General features: G+C 33.3%; 1 long non-coding RNA gene across 1 annotated transcript; it reads left to right on the plus strand.

Moving 5' to 3' along the window:
• The first annotated feature begins 319 nt into the window (after positions 1 to 319).
• On the plus strand, positions 320 to 5635 carry LOC131037636 (uncharacterized). The gene is made up of 3 exons (XR_009104274.2): positions 320 to 581; positions 3496 to 3841; positions 5416 to 5635. It is a non-coding gene; the product is annotated as an uncharacterized LOC131037636 (long non-coding RNA).
• The last annotated feature ends 8656 nt before the right edge of the window (positions 5636 to 14291 follow it).

The following is a 14291-nucleotide window of genomic DNA, read 5'->3' on the forward strand; positions in this document are numbered from 1 at the left end:
ATTTAGTAGCCACAACCAAATTTCACATGTCATTTTAGTTGTTTATCATTTCTTCTTTGATTTTGAACTAGATTTCTTTTCTGCTTTGATTTTGCAGAGTTTCGGTGGGATTTTTCTGTGTTAGAGCAATCTGTAAGAGGCGTGTTTTTGTCGTATGTCTTAAAATGGTTAGGATTTTTGTGGTTCATGATAAACATATAGACTTGTTGCAGATGTTGTCTTAAGATTTGGAATAGATTAGAAAGAATGTATGCAAGCTAGGCATGTTCTGTTGTTTGAATTTTGAGGTCTGTTAAGGTGTTGCCTGAGGCTGTTATCTATGAAATAATTTGATTTTCACCTGTAATGGTTGAGGTTTAAATAATATAAATAGAATTAATTGTGATCTGGATTCCTTTTTATTCCTTTTGAGTGTCATGAAAGGATAGATTTCAATTTTTCATGTATGCTGGGATTTGTTGTGTATTGGAGTTGGTGGACAAAGAGTCTGACAGAACAACAGCTTTGTTTTTGGCGTCAATTTATACATGAGACAGGGAAGACAATGTTCTACTTCTGAAAGACAAGGCAATTGTCAACAAGTAAGCTCAGGTAACAAATATTTCACTTTTTTGTCTCGCTGTTTTTACTGTGAATTTGCATTCTTTTTTTCTTTTCTATTTTAGTGATCGTTACCTGTTTGAAGTATTTAATTATGGACTCAGAGTTTACATAATTACAATGTGCAGTCTAAAAAGTAGATTATTCTGTGTTTTTATACCCAATTTGTTTGGCAAAAACTCTTCTGAACATGAAGACTTAATTCTTTCCACAGATTCTGTTTTATAATTTTATTAGGCAAGATATGTTGATTAATTATTGAATATTTCTTTACGTCAGCACGAAGAGAGCAGAATTATTCAGACTAAACATAAAACTGTTGTGTAATTTTTATTTTTATTTCAAGTTGAGACTTTAGCAGGGCAGTGACTCATGGTTTTCGGTTGTCATTTCTCTTATGTCACTTCATTTGAATTTTTCCCACTCATTTTGGTGACTTTTTTTTAGTGGGAGACCAAGTTATGCATTTTTAACTCTCAATAAACTTTAAGCAAGGTTTTGACAGTTTTTACAAAAATGAGTATATCTTATTCAAATAAGAATGGATTTCACTGAAACCAAAAGAAAAACAAGGTAGATTCCCTGCAATTTCCTATCCAATAGGTTCTAGATGGGAACAAGAAATATTTCAAGGCGAACAAAGTGGAAGAACAGATTGCAACGTATAAGAATGCACAAAAAAGTTAAAAACTCCACTTTCATTAAACAAAACCTTCAAAAACCAACTTCCAATCCTTGGATAGCATGTAACAAGGCTATTTATGCCCATCCAAGTGGTTTACAACCATTAATCACTCAGGAACTAACTATACAAAAAGTTGTCACAAAAATGAAAAAGTTGTCATGACAAAATTGACAACAAATAAGCAAGTTTTGCATCTTTGACCTAAATAACTCAAAACCTTCACAAATGATTCAAAATGATTATGAATGGTACATGAAATAACACAACCCAAAGCAAAATTCCAACTTTTGACTCTTGGAGGCATAACGGACCCGTTGGTGCTCCTATACCAAAGAAGAAATTATGTAAGAATTATAGGGTTGTAATGTGTGTGAAGGAGTCTTTAGAAGATCAAGAGATTGAGAAGAAATGAGAGTAAACCTACATGCAATTAGTTTTGAGAGTATATTAGGTAAATATTGAGTGGAAAATATTGGTGGAATAGGAGAAGTATTGCTTAGTGGAGAAAATCCAAGAGCTTCAAAACTCAAATTAGTAGAGAGTAGAGACTCCATATAAAACCTTAGAATAAGATGAGCCTCTACTACCCAAAAAAGAAATGAGAGTGCCAATCAATTTTGAGAGTAACATTACAAATCTTAAAATCAACTATGTTTTTTATTATTAACAAGAGGAATTGGAAGCTCAATAACTAACTATGAGGCTACTTAAATAACTAACATGCCTTTGTACCACCTCTCTTTTTTATTTTATACAACCATGCAATGAATAAAATTAAATAAAAAATATTCATTAAAAACAATAAGTTATTAATTTTATACACAATTTAATCTAGAAATACTATAAATCAATTTCTCATAAATTATAGAAACTTGATGTCTATTATTAAAATGAATTCAAAAATAACCAGCAAACAAACATGTGGAAATCGGAAGAGGAGCCCTGGCCAAAATAACTCAATTCTCAACCTTCCAACCAATAGATTTCAACGGCTTCTTTGTTCCAACGTCTATATTCGAATATTTGAATATTTGAATCAATTTGTCCGTTCGAGTATTAGAATATTTGAATCTATATTCGAGTATTTGAATATTTTAATCAACTTCATAGCTTCCATTCTATTTCCTACAGCTGCTGTTCTGAGTCTGTTCTCAATTCTGTGGAGTGGCCATGGACAGAAAGTGTCAAAGGCTGTGTTAATCGTCAAGCATGTATATGTATCTTTTTTGGGCTTTCATTTCTGCTTTTGTTTTGTAGGATTATATTCCTAATTGTATTCTGTTATTTGAATTTTGAGTTATGATAAGGGGATGCCTTTTCTTGGTGATATTTTTATCAAATTGAAATGGGATTTTAAGCTATGTCGTAGATGGTTCAGGGTTTCATGGCTATGGAATTTATTTTGTTTAAGACCATTTTCATTTATTCTCTTTGGTCGGTCTTGATTCTTGAAATGGTTATTTATGACTGGATTTTTGGTCCTGCTAAGCTTGTATTATCTTGTACTGTTTTCGTAAAGTTAAAAATGGTTTAAAATTTAGAATTAGATTGCAGGGATTCTGATGTCTGTTTAGAGATGATCTGTTATCCATGATAGACCTTGATTTTTCCCTTGGAAGGTTGGGGTTTAGATAATATTAGTAAAAATGAGTCTGATCTGGAATCTTATTTATACCATCAATTTTTGTTTAAGTTTTGTTGAGCCTTAAAGATTAGAATTAGGTTCTTATAGAATATGATTTTGGTGAATGCTTCAAGCCCTGGATGGCCTGCAAATAGTATGGATTTTAAGAGATGAGACTTGTCATGCTTTCGGTGACTTTGTCTTCTGTTTTGTTCTGATTGCAGTGAATTTCCTACCTGTTTTATTACTATCCCAAGTATTGATGGTTTAGTTTTATTTCTGAGTTTTGGATTTTGTTTGAAGTCCAACCATTCAAAACCTCCTGCCATAGAGTGTGGTTGATGATGTTTGTCAATTTAAATCTCAGCCAATTTTGCACGGACCTCATTCCCTCTTGCTTTTTTCTGATTATCCTTGTTGCAAGGATCATGCGACTGCAGGAACATGCATATGCAATATCCTTGTTCTAAGCAATATCTATGGAGTAGACAGCAGGAGCCCGTTCTTCAATGTTACATGTATGGTAGGGTTTGTTCTGAACTTCTGTTTATTGCAATAGCTCTGTTTTGGGCTGCAATTAATGCAGGGGGCAGGGTAGATAGTGTTCTGAAAGACATGGCGATAGCAGCGTTCAAATCACTGACGAACTGTAGATCTGTTCAGGCCATTGCCAGACAGGGATGCAGGAAACATGGCTCAAAGATGACTCTCTAAGATTAAATAGAAAGGCCAGTTCTCTGATCATAATTTGATCTGTAAACTTACTCTCTGCTTTTTAGGCATTCAAAGGAAAAGGAACAGAGCCTGCCAGATCTCAGGGGAAGAAATTTCAAGTTTCTATGGAACAAGAGGCTACAGGATCACTTGACAACTAGGGTTGGCCATCTATGCAACAATCCAATTATATTGCTGCAGAGGGTGTATACAGGCAGGTACAGAAGTCAAGATTATATACACTTATTAAAGCAACATAGATCTTTTATAGTTTATTGTACTTTTATTGATTTCATTTATTTACTTATGTTAATATTTAACAAGAAAACAGAAGGGATAAAAAAATTTAATCTGAAAGAAGAATATAAAGCAAGAAAGGTCTATAGTCCAACAGAGAATAAAGAATTAACCATGAAAGAAGAATACAAAGCAAGAACGAATTAACCATGCCTATCTTCCTCAACCATATTCTGTAACAAATGAGATACATTATCCCGTAATGTCTCCATTCTACAATATTCCAACAATCCAATCCATCAAATGCCCATTTTGCCAGGGACTTCACTACTATATTCCATTCTCTAGAAATAAACATAATAGAATTTTCAATAAGTTTTTCTATTTATTTTGAATTTTTTTAAAATGTTAGTGATTGATTTTATGTGAGATAAACATCTTCATCAATTAAGCCACCACTAGTTGGTTTGCTAGAGCCTTACAATATATATTTATGTTACAGATTTCCTGCAACACTACAAATATTTTGAGGGTTTCTGGTGCTTCATAATCATTTCTATTTGATACTGTTCTTTGCCAAAAGCAATGGCAGCTTCAAATTCCACAAGACTGGGCCTTCGAGGATAGATATCTGCAATCTCATGATCTCTTCCACCATCTCTGTCACAGTTTGCATTAATTTAGTCATTTTCTTTTGAGGTGTCCCACAAAGTTTCAAAAACATTTCTCTTCACTACTTATAGGACCAACTGAATGCCCCAGATTTTCAATGAAAACAAAAGAGCTCTAAAACCAGACTTGAGCTTTAATGCCGCAAATTAAATTCTATTTATAGATTGACAAATTCCCATTGATCAAACTGATGGTAAAGTTATTCTTCTGTATGCCTAGACTTATTCAATACCAAACTCCAAATTTAGTAGCCAGAACCAAATTTCATATGTCAAGGCCAAGCATGTACAGGTATGCATGCCTTTTTGGTTGCTTATCTTTTCTTGGGTTTCATTTCTTCTTTGAATTTGTAGTATTTTGGTAAGCTGTTGTAGAAGACTGTAAAGGTTGTTTATCCTTTTAGGGTTTATTTTCTGCTTTGATTATTTTCGGTGGCGTTCCTATGTGTTAGAGGAGTTTGTAAGAGGTGTGTTTTTGTCGTATGTCTTAAAATGGTTAGGGTTTTTGTGGTTTATGATAAACATCTAGACATGTTGCATATGATATCTTAAGATATCTTAAGATTTGTTATAGATTAGAAAGAATGTATGCAAGAGGATTATTTTCTTAGGTATGTCCTGTTGTTTGAATTTTGAGGTCTGTTAAAGGGGTTGCCTTTTCTTGGTAATTTTATATCAAATTGATTTGGGATTTAATTTAATATTTTTCTTAGCTATTTAAAAATTCTGTCCACTTAATAAATGGCCTTTAAAACAGCTGAAAACTACCACATTTATTTCAAGATCATTACAAATTGACCATGGGTAATTGAACAATGTTATGCACAAATTTTCCTTAATTTTTATTAAGGAAAAATAAATAAAAATGATTTCTTTATTTACAGGTAGTTGGATATGGCCATGATGGCTACTTTCATTGAGGATATGAAGCAAGAGAGAGAGAAGTGTATTTACAGTGGGATTTTATGACTGCGAGGGTAGCTCAATTTGCAATATTCTGAATGCACTCTTTACAGGACAATGGACGGTATGCAACTTCTCTTCATCCTTACTCTGTTTTAATCTTGCTTGAATTTCTTTGATAATAATCTGGTGTCCAGAGTTTCTATAGTGAAGTCTATAAGTAGGATTTTGGATCCCAAAAGGTACCCACTATCTAACATTGCTATCAAATGAATAAAATAATTATAGAGGAATAGATATAACCGTTCTCTCACAATTAAAGAGACTAAACATTAAGATAATGTTGTTTCTTCCATTCAAACTAGTTGTATTGATTTGGAGAAGGAATTTAAATTTTCTTACAATTGCCTCTCCTAAGAGTCTCTGGACAATATACTGCTGCATTTGAATACTCCCAGATTACACATGATAATAACTGGGTGATCAGATTGCACTGTTGAAGCTAGAAGATCTCACAGGAAGAAATTTCATCGGAGTTTTACATTTCAAGTTTTCATAAGAGTTTTGCATTTCAAGTTTCTATAGAACAAGAGGCTAGAAGATCTCACATGAAGAAACTAATTTTTTTATAGAACAAGAGGCTACATGATTACTTGGAATTGGGTTGGATGCAACAGTCCAATTGTACTGCTGCAGAGGTTGTATACAGGTAGGTACAAAACTAGAGATCCTATATACTGATTAAAGCTTTATAGATATTATATTTGCTAACTCCTTTGATTTACTTAAGTTGATTAAACTTTTATTGATTGCATTTATTAATTTTGGTTAGTATGAAAGCTTACTGTGAAAAAGTGTTAATGGTTGATTTTATGTGAGATAAGCATTTCATTTTTCTACTTTCAAACAATGTTTTCTCCATTTTCTAGTCATGGTTTAAACATTTTTTTTTCTTCTTATGAATGTAAAGTCTTATCATTTAACTAGAGACATTATCATTTAACTAGAGACAACAATATGTAGAATTTGGTATATGCATAAAGTCTAATATTCTAATTAATTATTTAATTGAATATTAAACATTTAATTATAAATTAAATTTTCTATTGAATTAATTTTTAAATTTTAAGTCAAACTATTAAACTTTTTATTATAGTTTATAAAAAAGTCTAATAAAATTTTAAATCAATTTAGATTATTAATTTAAGTTAATATATATATATTATAATTTTCAAACTCAACATAAATTTTCTATTTGATTCGTTGTTGATTTTTTCTTTGTTTTCCCTTTTATTTATAATCTTTCCTTTTAATATTTTCTTTTCATTATTTTATTATTAATTTTTGTTTTGAATTTTTAAAGCTAATTAATTTATTTAAGTAATTTTTCAACTACTATTTAAGCAAATTGTTTTACTTTATTTTCAAATTTAATTTTCTATTAGAAATAAATTTTAAATATTAAACCAAACTATTAAATTTTCTCCTAAAATATGCATCACCTTGATACATTAAGGCAATGTAATCCAAATATGTAAAAATATACCTCCCCCTAAAATTTGCATCATCTTCATATATCAAAGCAATGCAATCCGAATATGTAAAAAGCATTATCTAGTATTACTATATTTTAATGAATGGGGTATAATAATTACATCTCATTGATATTTTTCATGTGGCATTTCTTTATCATATTGATCTCGCTACAATGCTCTAATATTTTCTTGTAAGAATTTACTCTTATCATTCTTGATTCTTAGAACTATCATCTTTGTAACAATCTAATCTATTGAACTTAACAATATCACCAAAGTTTTCTATGTATTTATTATTTGTTTCAAGTTATTAAGTGTTCATTCTCTTGTATACTCAAGTAACCATGATGAACTTCCCTCTTGTTTTGATGGATGAATACTTGTCTTATTTTGATGGATAAATGATGAATTCTAATCTTGTTTTGATGGATGGATACCTATCCTACCTTGATGAATAGATGCCTATCCTATTTTCATGGATAGATGATGAATGAATGTTTATTGATAGTTGATTCAAAAGGATACTTTGGCCAAATCTTTTGAAATCATTCATTGATGATTGTGTTTCTTACTCTCTACCAAAGCATGATATTATATGGGTAGCTTCTTCTATTTGTGTGAAATTATATGCTAGATTTTATTATTCAAGTTAATTTTAGATTGTTAGGCATTCTTGTGCAAGGTCAAATATTCTTAGAGTTAAGAAGAATTATGGGGAATCATAAAGCTTCATGTTTGGGTGAAAAAGTGCTCCGACAATGTCCTCTCCCATGATCTCTTCCTCCCTCTTATTTCTCACCTTTCTTGCAGTACCCCTCCTTGATTTATCTCGCCTTTTGTACATGCAAGGAATATATTAATCTAGCTTAGTCTACTTTAGGATGATTTCATGGTATCATGTTATGTACTAACCCTATTTCATGATTGTATTGGATATGATGATGGATCTATATTTGATCATTATTCATGATGGATCATATTGCTTATGAGATTTTGATGACATTATGATTACGCTAACCCTACTCTATGATTATGATGACTGCGTTGATGCTACGATGTTTGTGATTGTCTTCTAGTGTCTTCATGATTAGAGACGATGTCATACTTTATGATGATTTGATGGTATCATGTTATGTACAAACCTTATTTCATGATTGTATTGGATATGATGATGGACCTATATTTGATCATTATTCATGATGGATCATATTGCTTATGGGATTTTGATGACATTATATTGATTATGCTAACCCTACTCTACGATTATAATGGCTACGTTGACGCTACGATGTTTGTGATTATCTTCTAGTGTCTTCATGATTAGAGATGATGTCATACTTTATGATGATTTGATGGTATCATGTTATGTACTAACCCTATTTCATGATTGTATTGGATATGATGATGGATTTATATTTGATCATTATTCATAATGGATCATATTGCTTATGGGATTTTGATGATATTATAATTATGCTAACTCTACTCTATGATTATGATGACTGCATTGATGCTACAATGTTTGTGATTGTTTTCTAGTGTCTTCATGATTAGAGACGATGTCATACTTTATGATGATTTGATGGTATCATGTTATGTACTAACCCTATTTCATGATTGTATTTGATATGATGATGGATCTATATTTGATCATTATTCATGATGGATTGTAGTACCCCTACCCTAGTCTATTTCTAACCTTGGCTTAATCTTGATTAGTTAATCGTAATATTATATTATAGTCAGATGTTGATTTTACGCATAGCTATTGATGTGGTTCTCACACTAGTTTTATGCTAGTTGTTTAGTGTTTTTATTTCATGGTATTCATCGAGCTAACGCTTTCATTAGATTTTATAAATGTATGCATGTATGATCTTTTGTTGCAGGAGATTTCAGGTACGAAGTCGCATGAGTGCGAGGTTCGTCGTCACCTGGTTTTGCAGGTTTGAGTGTACCTCTTTTTTAATCCTTAGAGTTGGATTAGGTGGTTGTAAGACCCTAGTCGACCTTAGTCGTGCTCAAGTGAGCATCATCAGTCGTCGTCGGTTATCCCTTCTTGCTTGGGTTTGCGAGTCGTCTGTTTGGTTGACCTTCTCGGTTTGCGTGCCTGGTGTGTTTGGTTAATTGATTTAGAATTCGTTATGCGATTTTCGTTGTTAATGAATTGCCTGTTTTTATTTGGGAGTAGATTCAATTTTAATGTCTGTTTTTGAATATTAATGCATTTATATATGCTGTTGAAAAGAACGTTTTAGATTTTATCGCCATAGAGTTAATTGTGTTCTGTTGGCTTATTTGAATTGAAAGGTTAAATTTGATTATATGAGAAATCGACTTTTGATTTGAAAAGCAAGTTATTTGGTTGTTATAAATAGAAAAGAATTAACTTGTGAGTATTATTTTTAAATAAGAATTTTTTTATTCCAAAAATAGAAATTCTAGGTCAACTCTCCCATAAAACCCAAAATTTGGGGAAATTTGGGGAGGATTTTGGCTGGAAGGATTTTGGGGGGGTTTTGGAGAAGAGGCAGTTGGTTGATTCTGCCAGGATTGGGCTCTCCCTCAGCCATACCTGGATTGCGAATGAAGGTAGGAATTCTGAATTGTCTTCTTGTTGTCAAAAGAAATTATTGTTTTGATTGAAAGAGATGAATTTGTGATTGAAAACCAATTTGTTTGGCTGGAGATTTTAAATGGAAATGTGTGTGTTTCTTCATGGCTGTTGGGCGTTTGAAACCCTTGGCTGTTTGTTGAGTATGAGAAAACCCAACATGAAAACGTGAATATCAATCTCAGTTGTTAAAAAACCGCTTTTGCATGAATCAAAATTTCTCTTTATCAAATTTTGGTGCTGGGCGTTCATTTTAGTTGAACTATGTGTTTTTAATTAGCAAATTAATATTAAAATTTTGAACTGTGTGTTCGAAGCAAGTTTCAAATGCTGGCGTTCGAACCTGGGCGTCATTGTTTTTTTTTTGTGCTCGGACTGTGTTTTGGGGATGGGAGGCGGGGAGCGGAGCTCCACCCGCTCCCTCCCCTCTCCACCGCTCGCACCCCCTTCGTTCCCAGATCGTCCCCCTGGTTCCTTCCCCCACCATTCGTAGGTGTTAAGGCCTCCGGCCGCGGCTCACTGCGGTGGCCGCAGGGCGCCGCGGGCCTGCGGGCACCGCAGCGGCGCCGCCGCCTGGGCAAAGCCCTGCGGCTAGGGTTAGGGCATAGCCCGCCCTCACCGCTAAGGGTTAAGATGTTTTTTTTTGTGTTTTAAACATAGTTTTAAAAAAAAACGTAGTTTGTTTTTAAACGCTATTTTAAATGCGTTTTTTTTGATGTTTTAAATTAGTTTATAAAATGACTTTTTTTTTGAATGTATTTTCTTTTATCTTTCAAAAAGAAAACATATGATATTTCATATCAATTTAATGATAGTTATTTTAATGTTAGGTATAATTAGAATTTTAAGTACGATTAAAGTATTATTGCTTAAAAACATAATAGAGAACAATCTGTTATTGGGAAATCGTTTTAATACGATGGAATTCTATTGATGATGTTAAATGCCATATAGAACATATCAGTTGAGTAATTGAAAAGTAAGTGATATATTTATCGTGGGTATTTGAATTTAAATGATATGCCTTGGAAGTGATTATCTCCATTTAGATTCTCTTTCTACATTTTTATTTCCGTAATCCATGTTATGTAACTGGAATTGAAATTATAAATCTGTAGAGATCAATTTTAGACCAGTATGTCTATGAGGCTTGTTGGAGATTAAATATCTTATTTTAATTGTTTAATGGTTGTCTGAATTGGATTATTATGAATTTGGTTTAAGAACTCATTACGGCTTAAATTGCCTGTTCAATGCTTGAACCTTAGGAGTTAGAAAACCAAGAACAACTTATCCCCAGTTGAGGTAGATAACGGTAATCTGATTTGGAACTTGTAGAAAACTTGATCGATTTTAATGATTAAATCAATTTGAGGAAATATTGTCTTTTCTGATTATTGCCTTGCGAGTTTAATTACTGTATTCGCTTTAATTATGAAATGGCATGTGTTGCTTTGTTTAAAGGACCCTGTCGTATGGATTGATTTGGTGTTCCTGTTTCAGTCCTCGATTCCGAGTTGACTGTTGTATTGTGATGTTGTCTTAGTTGGTTAAATCCTCTTTGAGTGAGTCGAATGATGATTCGTGGTTAACCTTAGTTGTCAGGTCTCTAGTTAGAGCACCGTCAGTAAGTGATTACCCTTGAGTCATGTTTGACCTGATGTTTGTATCTTCTTGAACTCCGTTCGTCTTACCATGTGTATTCCTTGGGTTGAGTTCGTCTGAGTTAGTCTAGTGTCGTATGGGAAAGTGGCTTTCGATTGGGGGCCGCGCCCAAAGTGGCTGCTGGGTAACCCGTCGAAAGTGAGTCTAATAAGTGATAACCTAAGTAGATTAGAAAATAATCTCTAAATAAGATAATGTGCCTCACACATGGGACGAATGCTATCATAGATTCGGCATGCTGTGAGAAGGCCTGAAATGGCAAACCATCTTCCTTGTCTTCACGAGAGGATGTGTGGGTCCACATGAGGCTTGGATGGGCCGAAAGTTTGGATTAGGTTGCCAGGGTTACCAGTGTATGGGTCGGGACCTATGAAGACTTGCCATGGTATCCATACTAGGTTGTGTGATGACACTTGTCCCTACGTTCGCTAGTGTGTTGTCGTTTTGTCCTGTTAGGAGTATCTTTGTGAGTCGTCCTTTCTGTCTCTGCCCTTGTGAGTGTCGGTTTCTTGTTAGACCTTGGGTGGTGATGGCTCAGTTTTATGGATGCTCTCTTGGACCTCTTGTAGTAGCTTTGATTATGTTCAACTGGATCCTGTTCTTTTTAAGGATCGTTTATGTATTATGGACCGATGCGGTCATTTGTATATTGTTTAAATATCGCCTTGATGGCTGGATTGTGTAGTGTAACCTCTTGTACTCTTAATTTTATTATTTATCAGAGGGGTCTTGCAGTTGAGCAGACCCGGAGATGTAGCCCTTTAGGGGTGAACTCTGAGATCATTATGGTGTTATGTGATGTATTCTCTTATGTTTCCTTTATTCAGCTTTATCATGTATGTTTAGCTTATGTTAAAATGGTTAAGTGGATAAATGGGAATTAACTATAAATGCTTATATTCAGTTCTTTCTTGTATGCCATGTTGATTGAATGCGTAAGTGGTTTAGATGAGAATTATCGTAGATGCTAGTATGCAATCGTCTTTTGAAATGCAATAAGTTGGTATATGAATGAATGTAACTTAGAGTAATGAATCTTACTCAGTTGATGTTAAGGAATTTAAATATGCTTGGAAAGATCTCTTATGTTTATGGTGAAAATCCTAGTGTATTAGTATGTTAGATGTATGGTTTGTAATTTTAATTGAAAAGCTTGAATGAGGTGGATGAATGGATCTTAATGGATGAATCTTCGTTGTGATTTATATTTCCGTCCTTTGAAAGAAATTACCCTGTTTATGAAATTATCTCGTTATTAAAAATAATCAGCTTATTGGATTAACTGTGTGAGTTAATGGAATTGTGAAAATTAAGTAATCTCGTTGGGAAACTCTTTAGGTGTTAGTTGTAGTCTTCCGCTAAGTAATCTGAATCTTTGTTATCGTGTTGCATCTTATGTGTTGTAACTTTAAAAAAAAAAAAATTGCACTCTATTCTTGTGTTATTTTGGCTTATCCCTTCGGGGTTTCCTGGCGGGGCATTACATTTGGTATCAGAGCCCATGTTGCAAACATTGGGATCTCTGGTGTCGCGTGTGCCCTCTATTTGTTGTGAGGTGTATCGACCTTATGTGTATGCTTGTCCTCCTTTTGCATGTGAGTGATTGAGCAGACCTTAGCTGGTGTGTAACGTGTGTGTGTTCACACCTTGTTTTCGCCTTCTTGATGTTGGTGTTGAGTGCTTATTTGTGCATTGTGTGCCTTCCCTATTGAGTGTTGTACTCTTTAGACTAACCCATTTGGATTGGTCCGTGCTTGTCTTGAATCTGAAAGTGCGAATTGTGTTGCTAAAAGATTATGATCTAGCTTATGTGGTCCACTTGAAGGACTAGTATGGCAATTATTGAATGCTTATTTGTAGAAAATTAAATGATCATCACCATTCCTCTCTCTCTTTCTGGAAATTAAAATGATTAGGATATGAGTAATTATCTTTGATTCAAGTTTCCTTGTTTGCAAGAGAAAAAGGGTGTGACTTCTTGAACCTTTGCGTGAGTCTTATGTCGCTTACGTTTTTAGATTATTAATGGGCTATGGGTTTAAAAATTTATTTTGGGTGATTGGGAGAAAACTGTATGTGTATGCTTAAAGAATTCTCCATGTGTATGTTGTAGGAGTAGCATGATTTAAAATTCTACCTTGGTAAGGTGCATTGCTATGTGAATAGTTGAATTATGTGAAACTGCTTGGTTTGTAGAAGTGTTAAAAAGGAGCATGTTATTGTAGCTTCGAGAGAGTAATAATGTGTTTTCCGAAAGATTGTCTTATGTGTTTCATTAAACCAGTTTGACTGAAGATTTATTTTAGCAAATGCTCCATTGAACTCGCTTTTGGGTATGTGTAATTACCTTAATGTGTTTAGAAAGTGCGAATGGAAGGCTTGTTTGATGTGCATGCATTAATATGTTTTAATTGGGTAATAGCTCTTTGCTTATCTTTGATCGTAATGTGAACTTTTCTAATCGGTTGCAATTATGACTTGTGTCTATATTGTATTATTATAAGTGAGTTTTCTTAAGAGGTCTTGCATTATCGAAAAGATTGCTTCTCTTGATCTCTGTTTTGTTTGGAAAACTAGAACCTCCTGTTGCAACCATAATTATCGGAAACATTTTTGTTAGGCTGATTGTCATCCTTCTAATCGATAGCGAAATGAAAACCATGTAATTGAAATGATAGGCTTATAGTGAGAAATTTTATAATGTAGCGTGATCTGTTGATCTTGCATTTTTGTAGGAAATGGTTTGGTTATCAAACTCTCTTTCCCTTCTCTTTGCCTAATCATGAGAATTTTAGAAATGGTATTAAAGAATGCATTGATTAAATAGAATGTTTATAAAACATGTGAAATTGTGTGTTTGCTTTTTGGTTTCATAGTGATAGATGAAAGTCTTAAGCTTTAGAAATGAATTTGCTTAGCTAGTAATTTAATTATGAATGCTTAGTGAGATTCGAGAAAGATATAGGAATGATGTTATTTCCTTATATAATTGTGAATTGTTAATAATTTCTATACTTGAATCTAGAGTAAACTTGATTCAGTT

This window comes from Cryptomeria japonica, chromosome 11, assembly GCF_030272615.1.
Source record: "Cryptomeria japonica chromosome 11, Sugi_1.0, whole genome shotgun sequence".
NCBI classification, from domain to species: domain Eukaryota; kingdom Viridiplantae; phylum Streptophyta; class Pinopsida; order Cupressales; family Cupressaceae; genus Cryptomeria; species Cryptomeria japonica.